The sequence below is a fragment of the Xenopus laevis genome, chromosome 2S (genome assembly GCF_017654675.1).
Source record: "Xenopus laevis strain J_2021 chromosome 2S, Xenopus_laevis_v10.1, whole genome shotgun sequence".
Classification (NCBI taxonomy): domain Eukaryota; kingdom Metazoa; phylum Chordata; class Amphibia; order Anura; family Pipidae; genus Xenopus; species Xenopus laevis.
Window position 1 is genome coordinate 42,189,857 of NC_054374.1, and position 24,539 is coordinate 42,214,395.

Here is a 24,539-nt window from a genome sequence, read left to right on the forward strand (position 1 = left end):
AGTATGGGATCACTCAGAAAAGCATGAGGCTACTACAGGATGATCAGTCCCCTCAAGGAAATTATCAATACATGAGGCCGTAATGATAGAAGAGTGAGTTAATAGCCCATGATAGGTATGCATGGCTCTAACTCTTTCAACCTTATGGGACAGATGCTTTTATTAAAATGTATGTGTGAGGTTTTTAGCAGTATGAATCACTAGTCTGGGTCACCAGGTAATGTGGGCACTTTTTTTCAGATGTTTCTCGAACACATCAGCACTTTATTTCATCCAAGTGCTGCCAAAAATAATTTGCTGTGCGGCCCAGTAATATCTAGTTACACCACTCCATTTGAGGCCACATAATCTGCTCAGGGTGTGGCCTGTTATACCCACTTATTTATTAAATCAGGCCCAAAATGTATAATTTTTCTGGTAATCCCCAGACTATTCTATAAATGTGACTCACGTAAACAGCATAATACCAGGTCAGGGCACCTGTAGACAGTCAAATTGTGCCATTACGAAAGCATGGTTATGTAATTTACTGTTATGATGCATAAGATTGTTCCACTTTTCCTCACCCTGCAGCCTTACAAGACAGAGCCACTTGAATCTGCCAGCACGGCCCTCTTCCTGAATGGTCTGTGTGTTGCAGGGTACCAGTGTATATGTGCTCCACGTTGCTCTGTAGGTCTGCTAAGCCTAAGATATAGAGGAGCAGGCCCAGATTTGTGGCGAGGCCACAATGGCCCGGTCCTATGGCGGCAAATTTTAGCACTGGGGAGCCGCAGCTCCCCAGCGATTAGCCTATGCGCTTGCGAGCATAAAGCAGCAGGCGCTTGGACCTGGCGCAAGTACAAGTACAGAAATCCGGCCCTGCTTACATGGCGCACTGATGTTCCTTCTCATTTTTCGAGGTGCACCAAAGCACCCAGCTTTAATGACTTGCTCCCAAAATTATGTATTGACGTAACGGAACACCGGAAATATCAGCTGCCTGACCTGCAGGCTATTCCAGGGCTCAACAAGTTGATCAGACACTAATGCCTTGCCATGCTGGAAATGACACCATTCCAACACAAATTTTGACAGAAAAGAATATGCTAAATGTTTATTGAGAAGAGCCCCATCTGCAGGGGTATGTAAAAGCAACAGTCGCTAGGACCTGGCGGCCTAGGGGTGCCAAGTATGGAAATCCGGCCCGGTAGAGCAGAAGAGTTGCACCTGAAGAGACCATAATGTAAATGAAGGGCACTATTTGCTATAATAAGAATAACCAGGCTTGAATATCTTTCCATATATTATAAACCTGAAATAGGGCAGGTCACATTCACCGTTTACATTAAGCGTTACATAACTAGCATATTACATACATACTGCATTGCACTGCCATCCACTGGACATATACCATATGACTGGCCTTCCATGTGGCTGGCCATATTCCTTGTACCAATTGTTTGACTGCAACTGCAGGAAGAGCAGAGGAACTGCAGCAATACTTTGCTTTGGTCTTTGCTATCTACGCTGCCAATCAGTATTTCAGCAAACATCATTTCAACCTTGGAAAGAACATCTGCGATTACCTGATAGCAGGACAGTCTGCTGAAAATAAGCCCCTAGGTTAAGATATATGGTCAGAATCTGTGAAACTGCACAGTGTGAAAGTCCCCATTGCTACTTCCAAATCTGGTCATGTTTAACCAGCTTTTATCTGTCCTGGTCCATCGGAATAGTGGCACTGGGCACAGTATTGTACACCAGAATTGTCTAAGGACTAAAAGGTAAACTGATAACCAGCCAATTAAGCCTTACCAGTACTGAATAAATGTGACTGCATACACAAACACAAGGTCACAAATATAACAGAAAGCAGGAAACAGATGAAAAAAACGATATCTTTAAAAAATAAACAAGACTTTGTTGTGTACTAATGATCTGGCACATTTACAAAAAACAGCAATGTATAAACACAAAAGGGGTCATTTATGAAGGTCCAACACAAGAGCACTCCCCTTAGTGCTCATGCAGAGAGCACTACTGTAAGTTCCAGAAATGGGGAGCAGTATCAGTCTGTGAGCAGAGATAGCAGGATGAGTAGGCGCCGGGAAAGGCTGTAGATACTTGGGTGCAAGTACTTCTTGGCCTTGCATTGAAACCGCATATCTCAAACCAGATAAAATATCCATTGGTGGGGCAAGACCCCATACATACAGTGTCTGTCACAACTCTACCCTCCCAACCACTCACTATATTCATGGAGGGAAAAAAAGACACACGTCCATCAAGTTCAACCATCTAAGTCTATATATAACCTGCCTAACTGCTAGTTGATCCTAAGGAAGGCAAAAAAAAGCATTTGAAGCCTCTCCAATTTGCCTCAGAGGAGGGAAAAAAATCCTTCCTGAATCCAAGATGGCAATCAGACTAGTCCCTAGATCAACTTGTACTATGAGCTATCTTCCATTACCCTGTATTCCCTCACTTGCTAAAAAGACATCCCACCCCTTCTTAAAGCTATCTAATGTATCAGCCTGTATGACTGATTCAGGGAGAGAATTCCACATCTTCACACCTCTGATTGTAAAAAAAAAAAACTTTTGAATATTTAGGGCGGAACCTCCTTTCTTCTAAACGGAATGGGTGCCCTCGGGTCAACTGGAAAGATCTACTGGTAAATAAAGCATTAGAGAGATTATGTGATCCCCTTATATATTTATACATACAGTAGTTATCATATCACCCCTGAAAGGGGCTGTTGACCTTTGAGTTCACTTTTATTATGATGTAGAGAGTGATATTCTGAGACAATTTGCCATTGGTTTTAATTGTTTGTTATCTGTGTTTTTTGAGTTTTTATTCAGCAACTCTCCAGTTTGCAATTTCAATAATGTGGTTACTAGGGTGCAAATTACCTTAAAACCAAGGATCAGGTGACACTGATTACAAGTAACGCTACTATACAAACCTTTTTATGCTATGACCGAGGGACCACCGTATGGGGTTTATCTTGACGTGGTATGTTGGCTTATTAACTTTATGATCATAACTTTGTAACTAAAAACCCCTGTTTTTGTAAACACATGCACTTTTGAATTACTTATGAGACGGGGGAACAGACAATGTGCATTGATTAATTGGCCAAACCAGTAGCACTTCCATTGTGCTCCCACAACCCCCCTTTTTTGTATATTCCAAATTACCTTAGCAACCATGCATTTGCTTGACTGGAATAGGAATAGGAGAGGCCTGAATAGAAAGATGAGTAATAAAAAATAGCAATAACAATACATTTGAAGCCTTAAAGAGCATTTGAGTTTAGATGGGGTCAGTGACCCTTATTTAAAAGCTGGAAAGAATCAGAAGAAAAAGGCAAATAATTAAAAAACTATAGAAAAATAAACAATGAAGACCAATTGAAAAGTTGCTTTGAAATGGCCATTCTATAACATACTAGAAGTTAACATAAAGATAAACCACCAGCTTGAACAACCTCAACTTGGCCAGTATTTCCTCATAGCTAAGATTTTCCACACCTTTCACCAGCTTAGTTGTCCTTCTCTGTACCCTCTCTAATTCAATAATGTCCCATTTGAGTGCTGGAGACCAAAACTGTACGGCATATTCTAGATGGGACCTTACCAGCACTTTGTGCAGTGGAAGAACGACCCCCTCCTCCGGTGAATTAATGCCCCTTTTAATACAGCTCAAGACCTTATTTGCCCTTGATGCTGCTGACTGGCATTGCATTGGCAAGTTTATCATCTACAAGGACTCCAAGGTCATTTTCCATAATGGATTTGCCTAGTTCAGTCACATTAAGGGTATAAGTGGCTTGGATAGTTTTACATCCCATGTGCATAACTTTACATTTATCAACATTGAATCTCATCTGCCAATAAGCAGGTATTTTCAAACTTTTTTGTCGCCATGGCTGGAGGTGCTTTATGGATGAAGGATGATAGACTATGTTTCAATTAATTTATTTTACAACCCCCCCTTCATATACCATAAGTGCCTTTTACCTACTAACAATAACCCACATTGCATTTTTCCAATGCCTTTAATTTCTAAACATTTGTATACAATTTTGCTCTTTTTTTATTTCTTTAAGATTATTATATGATTAGAAGTGAGCAGCCAAAAAGGCTTAAACAGTCAAAGCCTAGAGCAAAGTTGTTTGCTCAAGATATATAAGTATTAGCGAGACTATCAGAACTGAATCACCTTTGTAAAATATGAAAGAATTTCATAAAAAAGGACTTTTATATAAAACATACTTTAATAAATACTTATATAAAGCTATTTAAATGGAATTTAGATTCAGCAACTGCTCTGTGCAGTTAGAATAATAAAACAAGGTCATTGGGTTTGTAAATTGATATGTTTACCATGCCATGTTGTAACCCTACACTACACACTGCAGCACTTGTATGTGAGGTATCAGGTACAAGACAGCGTTGGGGTCCTAACAGGCATTTTTTATATGGAAGCCTATCCTGAATTCTGGAAACAGAAATGTGTAATTATTGGCTTCTTGAAGAAGGTGAAAGTTAAATGGTTTGCTGCAGTTCTTTATGCACCCTACAGTAAAAGTAACAATCTGTGCCATATGTGCAATAACACAGCTTTTTTTTTCACTTGCTCACAAAATATTAGAGATGGGCCAGCAATGCAGAGGTTTTGTATCTGGGACCAACAAACCTAAATTGCTTTATGTACCATGTTAATCATTAGGCCTCACTTGATGAAGAATCTTCAATGTGTGTGGTATGACTGTTCCCACCTACTAGTAGATCCCACAAACCACAGCTTTACATTCCCTAATTTTTAGGGGGTTATTTATCAAGGTCCGAATATGAATAATTTGTAGTTTTCGGAGCAAAAAAAATTTTGAATTTATCGAGACAGATTAAAGTCTGATGGTCTAAAAACCCAGAATCCGAAACCCTGGCATCTAAAAGCTCTCAAGGTCCTGTATAAGTTAATGGAAAAGGTCCCCAGTGTCTGCACTGATGTCCATACTGATATCCAATGATTTTGGGGTTTTGGAGCAAAACACTCTGAAAACAAAAAAAATCGTAGTTTTTGTGGAAAACTCCTTTTCAGGGAACACTCCGAAGTTTGCCCGACCCTATTTTTTCTGGCTTTTTTCTTTATAAATAAGGTCCATTTGGGAATTCAGAGTTGCTCGAAGTCTGATGTTAGAAATACTGAGATAAATTCGGACCTTTATAAATAACCCCCTTAATGTTCCCTCATTTTACACAGTTATATATAATGCATAACAAGTTTTTTTCTGGTCCCTTGAAAAGCTTTAAATAGGGTTTGTATTGTACATAATTTTCTGAATCTGAAATGGTGTTTGGAGTACTCATGTCTAAACATTGTTTAGAACCATTGAGGAGCCCCTTGAATGTCCCTTAAAACTAAATGCCCTATTGTTAAAGTTAGAGAGGTGAGTTAGGCAGTTGTCATAGGTAAACTGCTTAAACCCAAAAAAAAATGTACCCACAAGTATAGACTTAAATTAGTACTTAGCCTTTAAGTTACTTTTGGCATGACATATGGTATTTTTAGACAATTTACAACTGGTATTTATTGTTTAGTTTTTGTGGATTTTGAATAATTGATCTTTTTATTCAACGGCTTTCCATATTATAATTTTAGCATCTATCTAGTTGCTAAGGTCTGATTAACCCTAGCATCCAGGCAGTGGTTTAGATGAGATACAGGAAGATGAAAAGGACAGGGCCTTGATAGAAAGATTAGTGAAGAAAAGCAACAATATTACGGTAGTTTTACAGAGCAGTCTTTTATTTGGCATCTGGGCTCAGTGACCCACATTTTAAAAGTTGAAAAGAGGCAGAAGAAGAAGAAAAACAATTCAAAAACTGTACAAAATGAAGACGAACTTAAGATTTGCTATGAATAGAACATTCTATCACTTATTACAAATAATGCAGGGAATTTGGAATGTGGTTTATTGTTCTATAGTTTATGTAGGAACAATAATATAATAAGCAAAAAACAAAACAAAACGCACATTCAGAACTGTAAAATATTTGTTGGGGTTAAATGACAAATACTTATTCCCAAAATAGTGGTTCGAATAGCAGACCTGAAATTCGACATTGAATAGGTTAAACTTCTTTAATGTGTTTGTGTTCTTGGCAGCAAGTAAATGTGAAATTGTTGGCTTCTATTCACAACCTCATTGGCTGCCTTCCCAGTAAAGTAATTTTCCACGGCTTGGTTGAGAATACTGCTGAAATGGGGCTGATGGGAAATCGTAATACTGCCCTTTCATAGGCTCAGACGTCTGCAGGTTTACAGCAGATTGTAAACTGTCTGGGTTAGCCATAGTCTCATATTGTAATCTTTTGTTCTGCAGGGCAAATCCTGTACTTGAAGAATGAAATAATGCCCTTATGCTTTATTCCCTGAGGCTAATGACCTACATAAATTAAAATTTTCAAATATAAGTACAGGTATAGGATCCCTTATCCGGAAACACAATATCCAGAAAGCTCCAAATTACTCCCATAGACTCCATTTTATCCAAATAATCCAAATTTTTTAAATAATTTTCTTTTTCTCTGTAATAATAAAACAGTAGCTTGTACTTGATCCCAACTAAGATATAATTAATCCTATTAATTAAAGGTCTATACGTATCTGATTTCGTTCGCTCATCTTGTTCTGAATATATAATTAATCCTTATTGGAAGCAAAACCAGCCTATTGGGTTTATTTAATGTTTAAATGAATATCTAGTAGACTTAAGGCACGAAGACCCAAATTATGGAAAGATCCGTTATCCGGAAAACCCCAGGTCCCGATCATTTTGGATAACAGGTCCCATACCTGTACTGCAATTCAAGATATAATATTGCTTATGCCTTTGAATTAGTATGTCCTGTTTCTGGTTTAATTGCTGCCTAACCATAGAGCTGATTCCAGTTATTTACTTTTCATTTACTTTTCACGCCTTCTTCATTGGAATATAACCTGATTCAGATTCTTGCTTACCACCTGAAACTGAATATGTCCAAGCAGGGCCGCCATCAGGGGGGTACAGGGGGTACACCTGTACCGGGCCCGGGGCTAAAGGGGGGCCCGGCTGTGCTGAAGACCCGAAGTCGCGCCGAAAATTGGAGTGGAGGAGAAGTGCAAAGTTAGGGATTATCTGCAAGTTCCACTATCAGTAAACTCAATTTCAAGCTGTGACACAATGCACAACTGAAGTTTTCATCAGCAGTATGAAATTTGCAGACGATCCCTAACTCTGCAATCTCGCCCTGCCCCAGTGCTTTTCAGCCAATGACAGCGTCTCCCTTCCTTATGTCCCGCCCCTGTAAGCACACGGTTCCTCTTTGGGCTCTTTTCTTTATGACACAGAGGGGCAAATTCACTAAGGCGCGAAGCGCCGAACGCTAGCGTTTTTTCGCTAGCGTTCGGCATTTTCGCTACTGCGCATATTCACTAACGAACGCTGGCGTAGTTTCGCTAGTGTTACTTCGCAACCTTACGCCAGGCGAATTTTCGCTAGCGATGAAACTAAGCAAATTCACTAACTTGCGCAGTGTAGCAAACGCTACCTTTTACGCTAGACTTCCTTCGCCACCTCAGACCTGGCGAAGCGCAATAGAGTAGATAGGGATTGTTTAAAAAAAAGTCAAAATTTTTTCTAAGTCCCAAAAAACGCTGGCGTGTTTTCTACATGATGGCTGATAGGCTGAAAAAGATTAATACATTTTTGGGGCTCCCCTTCCTCCCCCCTACTTTTCCTGACTCATGGCAACTTACCTAGACAGTGGGCACATGTGTAGGGCAAAATACAATTTTTATTGGCAGATTTGAAGGTTTTCTAGGCATTTGTAGTGCAGATACGTGTTGCTCCATTGAAATTTGAATTTCGTGCCGTATGCAAATTAGCCTTCGCTAGCGCAACTTAGCTTTATATAGCGAATTAACGCTAGCGCAACTTCGCAAACTTACGCTACCCCTGTGCGCAACTTCGCATTTTAGTGAATTTGCGGAGCGCTGGCGAAAATTAGCCTGGCGAAGTGCGGCGAAGAGCGGCGAAGTTGTGCCTGGCGCAACTTCGATTCTTAGTGAATTTGCCCCAGAGAGAGTTGAGTGGCAGCATCCTGGAGCTTGCAGAGAAACAGAACATGAGAGAGACAAAGCAGTTCTGTGTATGTTGTGCTTAATATTTGCCTAACTATGACTCTTTGTAGTGTGATATATTTAACTACCACAGACCCTGTGTACAGAGTTTGCCTAGTGCTGGTATCAGTAGAAACCTAGATCCTGTTATATACAGTGGGGCAAATTCACTAAGGCGCGAAGGGCCGAACGCTAGCGTTTTTTCGCTAGCGTTTGGCATTTTCGCTACTGCGCAAATTCACTAACGAACGCTGGCGTAGTTTCGCTAGTGTTACTTCGCAACCTTATGCCAGGTGAATTTTCGCTAGAGACGAAACTACGCAAATTCACTAACTTGCGCAGTGTAGCGAACGCTACCTTTTACGCTAGACTTCCTCGCCACCTCAGACCTGGCGAAGCGCAATAGAGTAGATAGGGATTGTTTCAAAAAAAGTCAAAATTTTCTAATCAAGTCCCAATCAATTCTGGCGTGTTTTCTACATGATGGCTGATAGGCTGAAAAAGATCGAAATTTTTTTGGGGCTCCCCTTCCTCCCCCCTACTTTTCCTGACTCATGGCAACTTACCTAGACAGTGGGCACATGTGTAGGGCAAAATAAAATTTTTATTTGCAGATTTGAAGGTTTTCTAGGCATTTGTAGTGCAGATACGTGTTGCTCCATTGAAATTTGAATTTCGCGCCGTATGCGAAAATTCGCCTGGCGAAGTGCGGCGAAGTTGCGCCTGGCGCAACTTCGATTCTTAGTGAATTTGCCCCAGTGTGTGCAATGCCCACTTATACAATGATTTTTTTTGTAGGGGGCCCCTGGCACTGATAGTTTTTTTTTAACTTATGGGGGGGCCCTGACCACCAATGTTTTTTTAGAAAAACATTTACGGGGCCCCTGGTGCCAATAGTTTTTTTTTTAACTTATGGGGGGGTCCTGACCACCAATGCTTTTTTATAAAACATTTATGGGGCCCCTGGTGCCAATAGTTTTTTTTTTTAACTTATAGGGGGGCCTGACCACCAATGCTTTTTTAAAAAACATTTATGGGGCCCCTGGTGCCAATAGTTTTTTTTTTAACTTATAGGGGGGGCCTGACCACCAATGCTTTTTTAAAAAACATTTATGGGGCCCTGGTACCAATAGTTTTTTTTTATACTTATCGGGGGGGCTGACCACCAATGCTTTTTTAAAAAACATTTATGGGGCCCCTGGTGCCAGTAGTTTTTTTTTTTAACTTATGGGGGGGCCCTGACCACTAATGTTTTTTTAAAAAACTTTTATGTGGGACCCCTGACGCCAATTTTTTTTGTTTTTTAAATTATAAGGGGGCCCTGACCACCAATGCCTTTTTTTTGTGAGTGGGGGGTTTACCATTTTAAGCGGTTGTGTCTTTGTGGACATTTTACTGTGGTGTGGGCGGGATCTGCGGTGGGCCTTGGGGGTGGGCGGGGACCGGGGGGCCCAGAAAATTTTGCTGTACGGGGCACCGTGATTTCTGATGGCAGCCCTGTGTCCAAGACAGAACTGCTCATATGCTTAACCTTCACTCCATTTAATATTGCAGTCAACATCATGCTACATTCAGTTTCCCAAGACAAGTGTCTAGGTTTCACTTTAGACCTCTTTTTTTCACATTCTCAGATGAAATTGGATCCCTGACTGGGACATGCCTCTTCTATTCAAGCAACATTGCAAAAAAATGCATCCCTTCCTCTGTCCCTTTCCCGGTAAAACATTGATCCAGGTCTTTATCTTCTCCAGAATAGCTGCATTAGCTGATGTCCCAGATTCTCACCTCCACTCACTGCAATCCATTCTTACTGTTGCTGCCTGCATTATCTCACCTGCATCTAAACCTCTTTCCACTGCTTTCCTGGCTCCTAGTCAAGAGGCACATTAAGTATAAAATACTTGTCTGACAGAATCCTGCATTCTTCTGATTCTCTTTATATATCTGCTTTTATTTTTCCATAAATACTCCCTTCCAGGCCCTGCACTCAAGAAAATCTATTGATCAGACAGTAAAATTCTTTGTGATTGCACTCCTGTCTCATATCTTAAGTTCAGAGCACGGACCCCATTCTAACTCTAAATACAAAAAACCCTGTAACTCCAAGTGCGTAAGCATTTATTAATTCTAATTTATAATAACTATATCCTAATGTGCTGCTAATAACTGTGCTGCTATAACAAATTACAATAGAAAATGTTGAACTGGATTAACAACTTTTCTTTCAGCTGTGACAAATTTATTACCTATTGTTTTATGTTTTTTTTTTAAATATTAGAATCTGTGTGCTGTTGTGCTGAATGTGTCATATATGGAATATTCTAAAGTGGAAGCATCCTGCCCCTATAAATAAATTGTAGTTTTCCTGTAAACAATTTTAAATGGGTGTGATTTGAACTTTCACCTCATGCTTTTAGGGACAATTTGTATCTAATGCTCCTAATTTTCTAATTAATTGTTTTTATTGCTGAAGAAAAGTAAGCATAGTAAAAATTAGGGGGATCCATACTCTTCCATGAGCCAGAAGATTTGCTAAAAAAAGATAATCTGTAGTATTAGTGACAAGGTCTTTTCAAGCTAAATGGGCATAAGGTTTAAGATGTGCTTATCCTTAATAAGTCAAGTCAGGGAGATAATATGAGCTTAATGCCATTCACCACTTTAACTAGAAAAGTTCTCCAAGGCAATGGAAGTGTTCCAATCTGGACAATTAATACAAATGGGGGGGGGGGGGGGGAATAGCAAAAGCTGTATTAAGAAAGATATAAAGGCCGTGGTCTAGTGTAGCAGAAGCAAAAGTCTCCTTTCCAAACCCCCAGCACAGTACATGCTCCCCTTTGAGCAAAAGGGTACATTATACATGTGTATGGTCAGTATGGTTACCTGCACCTATGTAAGCAAATCCCAGAATGTAAGTAGGTGTTGCACAAAGGGTTCTACTACCGGCTCAACTGTGCAGGCACCTGCTATAAAGGTAAAATAGTGAGTGTATGGGTAAAAGCATTGGTGTTTTAAGTTTGCACTGGCTACATTGCACTATATTCGCAAACGAGACATACAGTATAGGAACAGATTTACTAAGGTTTGAATGGTTAATTCGAAGTTGAACTTCAAATTAATTTTTTTTGGGTCAAAACTCACAATTTCGAATTATAAAGCACCAACTTGAATTAGAATGTGAGGTTTACAAGTTGGTGAAAACAGTTCTAATTTAAATATTCGCCACCTAAAACATGCCGAGTTCATGTACAAGTTAATAGCAGAGGTCACTTGAACTACAGTTAGTCCCATAAATCTTTGGACAGAGACAACTTTTTTCTAATTTTGGTTCTGTACATTACCACAATGAATTTTAAATTAAACAACTCAAATGCTATTGAACTGCAGACTTTTAGCTTTAATTCAGTGGGTTGGACAAAAAGATTGCATAAAAAAGTGAGGAACTAAAGGCTTTTTTAACATAATCACTTCATTTCAGGGGCTCAAAAGTATTTAGACAGATTAAAAAACTGAAAATAAAATGTTCATTTCTAATACTTGTTTGAAAACACTTTGCTAGCAATGACAGCCTGAAGTCTTGAACTCATGGACATCACCAAATTCTGGGTTTCCTAAATTTTAATGCTCTGCCAGGCCTTTACTGCAGGGGCTTTCAGTTGCTGTTTGTTTGTGGGCCTTTCTGTCCGATGTTTAGTCTTCAACAAGTGAAATGCAGCTCAATTGGGTTCAGATCAGGTGACTGACTTGGCCATTCAAGAATATTCCACTTCTTTGCTTTAATAAAATCCTGGGTTGCTTTGGCTGTATGTTTTGGTTCATTATGAACAGGCTCCCAATTAGGGATGGGCGAATTTGACCCGTTTCATCAAAAATTCACCGCCAGAGATATGTTGCCGACGCCCATTATAGTCTATGGGCGTCAAAATTTTTTTTTTGACGACGCGCGTCTTTTTATTTTGACGAACAATGCCATATCCCAACTCCCAATCAATTTAGCTGGATTTGAGCAGACAGTCTAGCCTTTCTATTCTTGAGGCTTATGAGTGGCTTGCACCTTGCAGTGCACCCTCTGTATTTACTTTCATGCAGTCTTCTCTTCATGGTAGACTTGGATATCGATGTGCCTACCTCCTGGAGAGTGTTGTTCACTTGTTTGACTGTTGTGAAGGGGTTTCTCTTCACCATGGAAATTATTCTGCGATCATCCACCACTGTTGTCTTCCGTGGACGTCCAGGTCTTTTTGCGTTGCTGAGTTCACCAGTGCTTTCTTTCTCAGGATGTAGCAAACTGTAGATTTTGCCACTCCTAATACTGTAGCAATTTCTCGGATGGGTTTTTTCTATTTTGCAGCTTAAGGATGGCTTGTTTCACCTGCATGGAGAGCTCCTTTGACCACATGTTGTCAAAAATCAAAATGCAGTCAAAGCAAAATCATCCACATACAAGCACCCCCCCCCCTCAAATCAACTCCAGGACTTTTATCTGCTTCATTGATAATGAAATAACAAAGGAATTGCCCACACCTGCCCATGAAAATAGCCTTTGAGTCAATGGTCCAATTGCTTTTAAGTGTGTTGTAGCCCGCTTGCGCACCCTGGCCTTCGGCAGTTCAGCGACTGATGCACGGTGTTGGAGGGATCGGCACCCTCCTCAGCAAACAATCCAAGAAACACTGGCACTCAAAGGCAAGCAAATGCAGGGTTATACCCTTGCGTATTTTCTAGGACCAATTGCTTTTAAGCCCCTGAAATGAAGTGATTGTGTTAAAAAAAGGCTTTAGTTCCTCACATTTTATGCAATCTTTTTGTTCAACCCACTGAAGTAAAGCTGAAAGTCTGCAGTTCAACTGCATCTGAGTTGTTTAATTTAAAATTCATTGTGGTAATGTACAGAACCAAAATTAGAAAAAAGTTGACTCTGTCCCAAGATTTATGGGCCTAACTGTATATGAAGATGTTCGTAGTAGTGATTAGTCAAATGTTTGGCAAGCTTCATTGCATTTATTAGAGTTTAAAAAATTCGCATTACTCTAAAATTCGACCTTTGATAAATAACCCTCATAATGTGAAATTAGTATTGCTGGGAAAAAAGGGGTTTTATTTTTTTTATCAAATTCTGTGTAAATGCATTATTATCATCAGGCCCGGATTTGTGGAAAGGCCCCCTAGGCCCGGGCCTAGGGCGGCAGGATTTTAGGGGGACGGCATGCTGCCCAACCACACCCACATTTGTTCAAAAACACTGGGGATGCGCTGGAGAGACAATAATTTTTTTAATCTCCCGTGTGCCAATCCCCATTGCTCCTGTCCCCCTGGAGGCGACAGGGGTGACAAACGGTAGTGGGCCTAGGGGCGCCCACTATGTAAATCCGGCCCTGATTATCATATAACATCTATCATTCCCCTAACCTGGGGATATCTATCACATGATCCATAAATACTTGGGGACCACAAACCTGAGCCATTTATAGCATGCACACAGTGGTTTTTGTACATACATACAAAGTGCATACATGCATACAAAATCTTCATGATGGGGCATGGACAATTGTGGTGAATGGGGATGCCTAGTGGCCAAATCATAGCAGAATTGTTGAATGAATGCCAAAACGCATGTATCTTGTACACTGTGCATCAGGCGCAGGTACTGTGTAGGCAGGGCAGCTATAATTTGGTATCCACATTTCCCTCATTGTGTGAATAGGATTCTATTTACTAAACATTTAAGGAGTGTGAACCCCATAAAGCATCATGAGTATTGGTACAAACACCCGTGTGAAGATCCCTTAGTAGCATCATGGGCTTGCCTCAACTTGAGAAAATGTAGGGCTCATTTTCTAACATCAGCAATAGCTTTAAAAGACTAAAAGTGGCCATACAAGGAGAGATCCGCTCGATTTGCAATGTCACCAAATGAGCTGATCAACTCCCGATATGCCCACCTTTAGGTGGTTGATAGGCTGATCTGATCGATGGGCCCTAGGGACCACATCAACGAACAGATTCGGTCCGCGATCTGACGGGATTTTTAGTCTCGTCTGATCAACATCTGCCCGGCTTTCGGCCAGATATTGATTGTGGAAGCACATCGGAGGGCCCCATACACGGGCCAATAAGCTGCCGTCTGTCGCCAACTTTATCGGCCCGTGTACTGCCACCTTAATACAAGCTAGAAATGAAAGCAACTATCTGATTGGTTGCTACCACATTTCTGTTAGTAAATGGTGAGCCCATAATTTGTGTGACCAAGCTTAAATATAGTTTGCACTCCTACCATTTATTTTGAGTATCACAAAAATTCTGTATGGAGCAGTGAACTACCAAACTGGCTTTTAGCTGTTTGGGGGGGATTCAAAGTGATACTGACACTAAAAAACAACTTTTTAAAATATGAATGTGCATTAAAAGTTACCTATAGGTCTTGTTGCGGAGAGGTCCGTTTTCGTAATTAATTTTTACTTGATGTTCCTAAACCTGACTGTCCTTCTGCCTGTCATTTAAAGTCTCTAATGCTAACGGACTTCTGCTGCACAAATATGGCAGCCCCTCATAGACGAGCACATAGGTAATGTAAAAACTTTGAGCAAATACTTTATGGAAAAATCATAAGTAGTAAACAAAGCCAATACTATGGTAGATGTAAAAATTGTTTCGTTTCTGGTGTCAGTATCTCTTTAAGCCTCAGCATCCACTGCCCACAATGAAGGATACTGGTAGTTGTTCAGAAACAATGGTGATGAAGTGCATAAAATCAAGGGTACCATTTCTAATTTACTTAAATTGGAATTGTGTGTATGTGCGCGCAATTACTTTATTTTCTCACCCAAGATATGATTCAACAGAAAACACCAGCTCTTTAATGTTTTCCGTTCAAAAGAATTGGTGGGGATTGTAGGACTTTGGCTGTTTCTCCGGTGGCTGAAATAAGTCAGTGGACAATATGCCTTGTGTGTCAGAGCCCTTAAAGAGGTTGTTCACCTTTGAGACAACTTTTAGTATGATGTAGAGAGTAATATTCTGAGATAATTTGTAATTGGGTTTCATTTTTTCATTTGTGCTTTTTGAGTTATTTAGCTTTTTATTCAGCAGCTTTCCAGTTTGCAATTTCAGCAAACTAGTTGCTAGGGTCTAAGTTACCCTAGCAATCATGCACTGGTTTGAACAAGAAACTGGAATATGAATAGTAGAGAAACTGAATAGAAAGATGAGTAATAAAAAGTAGCAATAACAGTACATGTGTAGCATAGAGCATTTGCTTTTTATAAGGGGTCAGCAACGCACATTTGAAAGCTGCAAAGAGTCAAAAGAAAAAGGCAAATATATAAAAAAAAAAATAATGAAGACCTATTGACAAGTTGCTCGGAATTGGCCATTCTATGACATACTAAAAGTTACTGTAAAGATGAACCACCCCTTTAAGAGTTCTGAATGCAGACGCTTCTGTTAAAAGTGCAGTTTGTAGCCAACAAGGCCATGTAAGGAAGTGAACACTTAACTTATTGATATGCTAAATGAATGTCACATTATGCCATGTGTGATTCCTTCCTGGCACTGAATAAAAGAATATGCTAATGGAAAATAAAAATCTAATTTAAAAAGATTCTATGATAGTTAATTTAAACAAGGGATGTATGGGTCTGATAAACGTGCAAACCCACAGAGAAGGAGTACTCTGATACTTTTGCATTTCCTCGATTTCTACTGGATTCACACACTAAATTGAAATCCGGATCTATGTGAAACAGTCCACTAATGGATATTCCCCTTGGCTTCTTTAAATGTCTGGGTAGCCACTTAGCTACATAAAGCCCTCATCAGCTGGTTTACAGTGCTTTCTGACGTGGAATATGAAGAGGCAGACATGTTCTATAATAAAATAGAGTATTTATTTAAAAGCAAAATATACTAGGCATTTCGAATATAAAAAAGTAAGGGTTAGCTGGTAATTTGACACATTCAGTACCTCCATATGGGTACAATACAGGATATGAACACTGCTGCACAGCAGCAATAGCCATAAATAAGTCCAGAAGGTTGCAACATCTCAATACAGTCACATTCACATGCAGTCGCTCAAGTCCTTTCTTCACATGCCACTAAACTTCCACTCGCAGTCTTTTTCCTTATAAAGTGGGCCCTTAAGATGCATGCCCCCGGTTTGCAATGCTTCTTGCCCCAAGGCTGTGAGGTTTGCTTTTTTCGAAGATCACCTCTTGTTTTGTTTGGGGAACAGTTGCTGGCAATGGAAACACCTGCCTTTTTCTCTCCTCTTCCTTTGTATCTTCCCGACCAGTGAAAGGACTGCACACCGTTTCCACCAGACCAATGACCACTCCGAACAAGGCCAACACACTGCCCAACACATAGATTTTCACCATTTTTCTGTTGGGTTTCTGACTCAGCATCTCTTTGGCAAATGGGATCAGCTCGTGGATGGTTTCCATGTCGGATTAAAATGCTTGAGATAGCCAACCTGCACAAGAGAGAAAAGGATCATTATTCTCTGTGCCACTCAGAAGGGAGATGGTGGCAGTTGCAGCATGTTTTGCAGTTTTAAACTGCAATGCTATAATTAGGTCACATGGAAACAGGTTTTTCTGCACATTCCTGTTTTAAAGGCGGCATAATTAAAATGCACTGCTGTGTATAGAAAACAAAATACAGTAGATGTTTCCTTAATCCAGCTCATTGAATCTTTCACTGGCTAACTCTAATGTCCTGCCAATTAATTGGGATCTTCAGTTCTTAACTTTATGCAATGCAATTCTAAGTGTATCTATATATTCCCCATTGTCAGTTCTATATAAATGCAATTGCCATTAGAAGCAGCATGTCTGGGTGCTTCTATTCTCTACACTAATAATCCTGACTTGCAGCAGAAAGCAGTTGATTTAGGGCTTTCGCACAGGGGCAGATTCGGGGAGATTTAGTCGCCTGGCGACTAATCGCCTCATCTTCAGGGTGAAAATCTCCCCGAATGGCCTTCCGCCTGCTAAAATGATAAATCGCCTGCGGCAATGCACTTGCCGCGCTTCGATTTCCGAAGTTGCCTCACGAGGAAACTTTGGGCGACTTCTGAAATCGAAGCGCCACAAGTGCATTGCCTCAAGCGATTTTTCATTTTAGCAGGCGGAAGTCAGTTCGGGGAGATTGTCGCCCCGAAAAAGAGGCGATTAGTGGCCAGGCGACTGAATCTCCCCGAATCTGCTCCTGTGCTAAAGCCCTTAACCTTTTCGCTGCCAGACAATTTGGCTGATTTGGTACATCTATTGCCAGACCATTTTTGAACATTTTGTACTCTTTCACTTTAAGAGCATTTCCTGGGGGGGTGTTTTAGTTTAACCAGGGAAACAATATATGTTTTTTTTCAGGACAACCTGAGCTTTCAAAATATGCTAGAATTTTTGTGTAATTCAACTTCTGTAAAAAAATATAGGCTTCAAAGTGCCTAATAAAATGAAAAAAATCAGGTTTCACATAGTACAATTACATATATCAGAAACATCATTTATTTTTTTTTTATTTTTTTTAAACTGAAAGTTTTATTGATTTTCCAAAAATATCAGTAAATGAAAAATAAAAGAAGAAAGAATACATCTCATTGTCGCATGAGTACAGTAACAGTATGAAATTAAACACATAAATAAAAAAAAAAAACAGAAAAAGAAAATAAAGTAAAAAGTAAAAGTAAAAGTAAAAACGGCGGCTGGGCTAGGTGTCAAAGTAAACGAGAACAATAATCATGAGCATAATCAAGGGCACATGCAGTGAGAGGACCCAAAGGAAAGGAGACAGGTTATACATGCAATGCTGAGAAAAGCAAGGGGTCATTTTCATACATTAACCAGGGCAACCAAATCTTATCGTAGGCCTCCAGGTCATTTTGCAACATGTAAGACAATCTTTCGTTAGCTGCAATGTCAATTATCTTTGCTTTAAAGGAAAACTATACCCCCCAAACAATGTAGGTCTCTATTAAAAGATACTGAGTAAAACAGCTCATGTGTAAAACACTGCTTCATGTAAATGAACCATTATCATAATAATATACTTTTTTAGTAGTATGTGCCATTGGGTAATCATAAATAGAAAATTGCCATTTTAAAAAATAAGGGCCGCCCCCTGAGATCGTAAGATTCACTGTGCACACATACAAACCACATGTAAGGTCACATGAGCCAATTAACATACAGAGTTCTGCCTTTTGCTTCAACACTTCTTCCTGTTACAGTTAGTGTTGTAGTGTTTCTGGTCAGGTGATCTCTGAGGCAGCACAGAGACCATCACGAAATGGTGGCTCAAGGCAAGAGATGTAAAAGGGCAATATATATGTAAATATATATTCCAGTTTGGTAAGATTCTTTAATATGTCATTCAATTTGATATAAACTATCTGTTGCTTAAGTGTTCATTTTGGGGGTATAGTTTTCCTTTAAGCATGAGAATAGGGATAGTGGGTTTTTTCCAGTTGCGAGCAATAATCAACCTGGCAGCTGTGAGAATGTGCTGTGACAGCCTATGAGACGGATTGGACAGTTTGGCCGGTTTTTTTCCCCAGGAGAAAAGTGGCGGGGTCCTTGGGAAAGTCAATATGGAAGATCTTGGATAATAGTTGGGTGATGCGATCCCAGAAGATGGAGATAACTGGGCACGTCCACCAAATGTGAAGCATGGAGCCTGTGGCTTGGCAGCCCCTGAAGCAATGCGGGTCGCAAGACGGGTAGATCCGATGCAGTCGCAAGGGCACCAGGTAGGTCCTGTGCAGGAGTTTGATCGAGGTCTCTCTATTGGAAACACAAGTACTCCCCAAATTCGCCGTAAGGCTGCATTGAGACCATTGCTGGGTCGAGAGTGTAATTTGGAGATCCTTCTCCCATTGTAGCATGTAGTTATGTTTGAAAGATTCAGTGGGCAGCCTGTTGAGTAATTTGTACGTTAAACTGAGAATGCCTGGTGCCAATGGTGCTTGCCTGCAAAACGATTCAAAGCAAGTGGACGTGAAGGAGCCGTCACGGCATTGCTTAGCTAGCCGATGGGCAAAGTGAATAAGTTGCGAAGCCCTAAATAACTCCTGCTGGGGCGGATCAAATTTTTGAGTTAGTCCCTGCATAGTGAGAGGTTTGCCTCGGTGAACCAAGGACTCCAGCGTGGTCACACCCTTCCCGAGCCACCACGCATAAGCCTTCTTAGACTGACCTGGTGCAAAGTCCGGGTTGTTAATTATAGGGCTGAGGAGGGAAGGGAGTGAAGATAGTTGAGAACTCCTGCGGTGTTTAATCCACAAGCTGAGCATATCAAGTGTGATGGGGGATGCTTCCGGAAAGCTCTTCAAAGGGATTCTGCCGAGCCACAGGACATGGCTGGTAAGGTGGGGGTAAAGCAGGTCGTCCTCAATCTGGACCCACAAAGGGGCAGCTGCACCAGCATGCGAAGGAGCCCATTGGGCAAGTCTGGAAGCTCTATAATATTTAAAGGAAAACTATACCCCCCAAACAATGTAGGTCTCTATTAAAAGATACTGAGTAAAACAGCTCATGTGTAAAACACTGCTTCATGTAAATGAACCATTATCATAATAATATACTTTTTTAGTAGTATGTGCCATTGGGTAATCATAAATAGAAAATTGCCATTTTAAAAAATAAGGGCCGCCCCCTGAGATCGTAAGATTCACTGTGCACACATACAAACCACATGTAAGGTCACATGAGCCAATTAACATACAGAGTTCTGCCTTTTGCTTCAACACTTCTTCCTGTTACAGTTAGTGTTGTAGTGTTTCTGGTCAGGTGATCTCTGAGGCAGCACAGAGACCATCACGAAATGGTGGCTCAAGGCAAGAGATGTAAAAGGGCAATATATATGTAAATATATATTCCAGTTTGGTAAGATTCTTTAATATGTCATTCAATTTGATATAAACTATCTGTTGCTTAAGTGTTCATTTTGGGGGTATAGTTTTCCTTTAAGCATGAGAATAGGGATAGTGGGTTTTTTCCAGTTGCGAGCAATAATCAACCTGGCAGCTGTGAGAATGTGCTGTGACAGCCTATGAGACGGATTGGACAGTTTGGCCGGTTTTTTCCCCAGGAGAAAAGTGGCGGGGTCCTTGGGAAAGTCAATATGGAAGATCTTGGATAATAGTTGGGTGATGCGATCCCAGAAGATGGAGATAACTGGGCACGTCCACCAAATGTGAAGCATGGAGCCTGTGGCTTGGCAGCCCCTGAAGCAATGCGGGTCGCAAGACGGGTAGATCCGATGCAGTCGCAAGGGCACCAGGTAGGTCCTGTGCAGGAGTTTGATCGAGGTCTCTCTATTGGAAACACAAGTACTCCCCAAATTCGCCGTAAGGCTGCATTGAGACCATTGCTGGGTCGAGAGTGTAATTTGGAGATCCTTCTCCCATTGTAGCATGTAGTTATGTTTGAAAGATTCAGTGGGCAGCCTGTTGAGTAATTTGTACGTTAAACTGAGAATGCCTGGTGCCAATGGTGCTTGCCTGCAAAACGATTCAAAGCAAGTGGACGTGAAGGAGCCGTCACGGCATTGCTTAGCTAGCCGATGGGCAAAGTGAATAAGTTGCGAAGCCCTAAATAACTCCTGCTGGGGCGGATCAAATTTTTGAGTTAGTCCCTGCATAGTGAGAGGTTTGCCTCGGTGAACCAAGGACTCCAGCGTGGTCACACCCTTCCCGAGCCACCACGCATAAGCCTTCTTAGACTGACCTGGTGCAAAGTCCGGGTTGTTAATTATAGGGCTGAGGAGGGAAGGGAGTGAAGATAGTTGAGAACTCCTGCGGTGTTTAATCCACAAGCTGAGCATATCAAGTGTGATGGGGGATGCTTCCGGAAAGCTCTTCAAAGGGATTCTGCCGAGCCACAGGACATGGCTGGTAAGGTGGGGGTAAAGCAGGTCGTCCTCAATCTGGACCCACAAAGGGGCAGCTGCACCAGCATGCGAAGGAGCCCATTGGGCAAGTCTGGAAGCTCTATAATATTTAAAGGAAAACTATACCCCCCAAACAATGTAGGTCTCTATAAAAAGATATTGCATAAAACAGCTCATATGTAAAACCCTGCTTCATGTAAATAAACCATTTTCATAATAATATACTTTTCTAGTAGTATGTGCCATTGGGTAATCATAAATAGAAAATTGCCATTTTAAAAAATAAGGGCCGCCCCCTGGGATCATAGGATTCACTGTACTCACAAACATACCAACAAACCATACATGTTAGGTCACATGAGCCAATTAACAGACAGAGTTGTGTCTTTTGCTTCAACACTTCTTCCTGTTACAGTTAGAGTTGAAGTATTTCTGGTCAGGTGATCTCTGAGACAGCACAGAGACCATCACGAAATGGTGGCTCAAGGCAAGAGATGTAAAAGGGCAAGATTTACTTAAATATATATTCCAGTTTGGTAAGATTCTTTAATATGCCACTTAATATGATATGAACTATCTGTTGCTTAAGTGTTCATTTTGGGGGTATAGTTTTCCTTTAATCAAGTTCGGCACCGAAAGGCCGCCGTTCGATTTGTGTAGGTACATGACTCGCCTCGAAATCCGTGGAACCTTATTTTGCCAGATGAAGGTGTAAATGGCCGCCTGCAGCTTTCGGATATCAGCTACATGCACCGGAATAGGCAAAGTCCTAAATAGGTAAAGGATCTTCGGCAGTAACACCATTTTTACACAATGAATTCTGCCGACCCAGGAAATCCTATATTTATCCCAGGAGGAAAGCTTCTGCATCAAAAGATGAATTAATGAAGGGTAATTGGTCTTGTACAGGGTAGAGAGAGAAGACGTCAGCTTCACCCCCAGATAATGTAGGTAATCAGTCCTAGTGGAGAATCCAAAGTTCAGTTCGATTAGCTTAAGGATAGGCTGTGGAAGATTGCAGGGAAGCATTTCCAATTTCTCCGGGTTGATCTTAAGGCCTGACATTGTTGCAAAATGTGATAAGACATGAAGGAGGTTGGGCAGAGAAGTAAGAGGGTTAGTTACATGCATGAGTAAATCATCAGCAAAAAGCGAAAGTTTGTATTCTCTACCCTTCACAGGAAGGCCCTTAATATCTATATTATCCCTGAGTGCCCTAGCTAGAGGCTCCATCGCTAAGGCAAAAAGGGCTGGGGAAAGAGGGCACCCCTGTCTCGTACCTCTCTGGATCTTGATGTGGGTCACCTTGCTAGTAGAGGGGAGAGAGAGGGAAGCCTTTGGGTCCTGATAATAAGCCTGGAGTGTATTGATTAAAGTAGACCCTAGACCCACCCTGCCTAGAAGGGAGAATAGATAGGGCCAGCTAAGCGTATCGAAGGCCTTCTCTATATCCAGCGCCAGGAAGCACGTAGGGATTTTATGTTTGTTGGCGTATGCTATTAGGTTCAGGGACTTTCTAATGTTGTCTGGGGCTTGGCGGGTGGGGATGAATCCAATTTGGTCTTTATGAATGGTAGAGGGTAGGACCCGGTTTAATCTATTCGCTAAGATAGTGGCGAGTAATTTAATGTCCAAATTGAGTAAAGAGATTGGCCTATAGTTTTTGGGGTTCAAGGAATCCTTATTGGGTTTCGGAATAAGGGAAATGCTAGCTTCGTTCATTTCAGGAGGTAGGGGTTTACCAGCGGTGACGTGCTGGAATAATTTCTGGAGTTGTGGGATTAGATGGGTCGCAAATTTCTTGTAGTACAATGAAGAGAATCCGTCAGGGCCTGGGGCTTTGCCCGACTTTAAATGTTTAATCGTATACTCAATATCCTCATAGGTAATATCTTGGGTCATGATCTGCTGCAGGTCATCGGAAAGGGGCTCAGGGGCATACTGATCCAGAAAGGCCTCCACCGCACCTGGCTTTCCAGGGGAGCTGGAGGTGTATAGTTTTTGGAAAAAGGAAATAAAAGTATCATGAATCTTATCAGGATTCGAGGAGATCGTACCATTAGATAATCTGATTTTTTGGACTTGGCCCTGCCGTAATTCAGATTTAAGTAAATTAGCTAGCATTTTGTCAGCTTTATTCGCGTACCTGTAAAATTTGTGCTTAGTCTTACGGATAGCCTTCTCGGCTTGTGCAATTTGGCAGGCATGTAGTTTTTGCCTAGTCTCATCTATCAGCTGCCTAAGTCTCTTCGATGGGTGGAGTCTATTGGTTTGTTCTAGAGATGCTAATTCGACCTCCAGACTCTTTTGAACCTGCATCCTCTCTCTCTTTTTACGGGACGCATACTTTATCAAACAACCCCTGATAAAGGCTTTATGTGATACCCAGACCCAATCTATCGAAGCCTCGGGCCGCAAATTGTCTTGAAAGAAGTTGGTTAACTCCTGCGAGATAAAGTCTACACATTCAGGGTCTGCCAATAGGCTCTCATTCAATCTCCAGGTGGGACGCCTGAACAAGGGGACTTGTAAGTCTAATGTAGTCAATACTAAGTCATGGTCCGACCAGGCACACTGTATGTGTTTAGAGTCTATAAGTGAAGGGGCATCGGAAGCGTTAACCAGTATGTAATCGATCCTGGAGTAGGAGTTATGTGCGTGGGAGTAAAAGGTATAGTCACGAGTCGAACCATTAACCTCCCTCCATGAATCAAGGAGCTTGTGGGTATGGAGTAGTTGGTCAACCCGCTTAGTGATTGTCCTATGTCGCATAGGGCAGCTAGATTGGGATCGGTCGAGGGCATGGTTAAAGGACAAGTTAAAGTCTCCCGCCCAAATGAGTCTGGTGTTATCTAAGTCCGGCAATAGGTTACAAAGCGAGTCAAAAAATTGGAGAGGATCAGCATTCGGGGCATAACTGGAGACGATGGTATAGTGTTGATCGTATAATGTACCTCGAAGTATTACAAAATGACCATTAGCATCTAAGGTGGAGTCAAGAGTAATAAAGGGGAAGTTTTTATGGATAAATAAAGCAACGCCCCTATGCTTGCTAGTGGTGGAAGCCAGATAGTGGGTGCGGTATAGCTTGTGGAAGAATTTTGGGTAGGACCTTTGGTTAAAATGTGTTTCCTGAAGGCATAGGATATCTGGAGAAAGGTTTTTGTACATATTGAAAGCTAGTCGTCTCTTATTTGGAGAATTGAGGCCCTGTACATTGTGAGAGATAATTTTAATCCCCATTGTGGAATGTATTGGAGGTCTGCTCATAGTAAGCTAAGGAAAGCAAGCCCTCGATTCTCCAGTAAGAGTGTGCACTAGTAACAGGTAAAAACAACATTACATGTACTTTGTAGCCCAGCCGCCAAAAAAAATCAACTTTTATAATAGAAATGCAATACGAAAAATTTAGGAAAAACAAAGAAAAAAAACAAGAAAAGACAAATACACAATATAAACATTTAACCACCATGAAATCCCTCTCTGCAGGGGTA

The 24,539-nt window shown here is 41.0% G+C and overlaps 1 protein-coding gene across 2 annotated transcripts in view; it reads right to left on the bottom strand.

The window, feature by feature from the left end:
• Nucleotides 1–24,539, bottom strand: part of hsd11b1.S (hydroxysteroid (11-beta) dehydrogenase 1 S homeolog) — a 51,590-nt gene that overhangs the window by 19,881 nt on the left and 7,170 nt on the right. Inside the window, exon 1 of one of the 2 annotated variants that reach the window (XM_041583708.1) lies at nucleotides 7,015–7,391. The exons of the other annotated variant lie outside the window; for it this stretch is intronic. The gene's annotated coding sequence lies outside the window, so the exon portion shown is untranslated. Of the gene's footprint in view, nucleotides 1–7,014; nucleotides 7,392–24,539 lie in introns of those variants that run through there. 2 annotated transcript variants of the gene reach the window in all.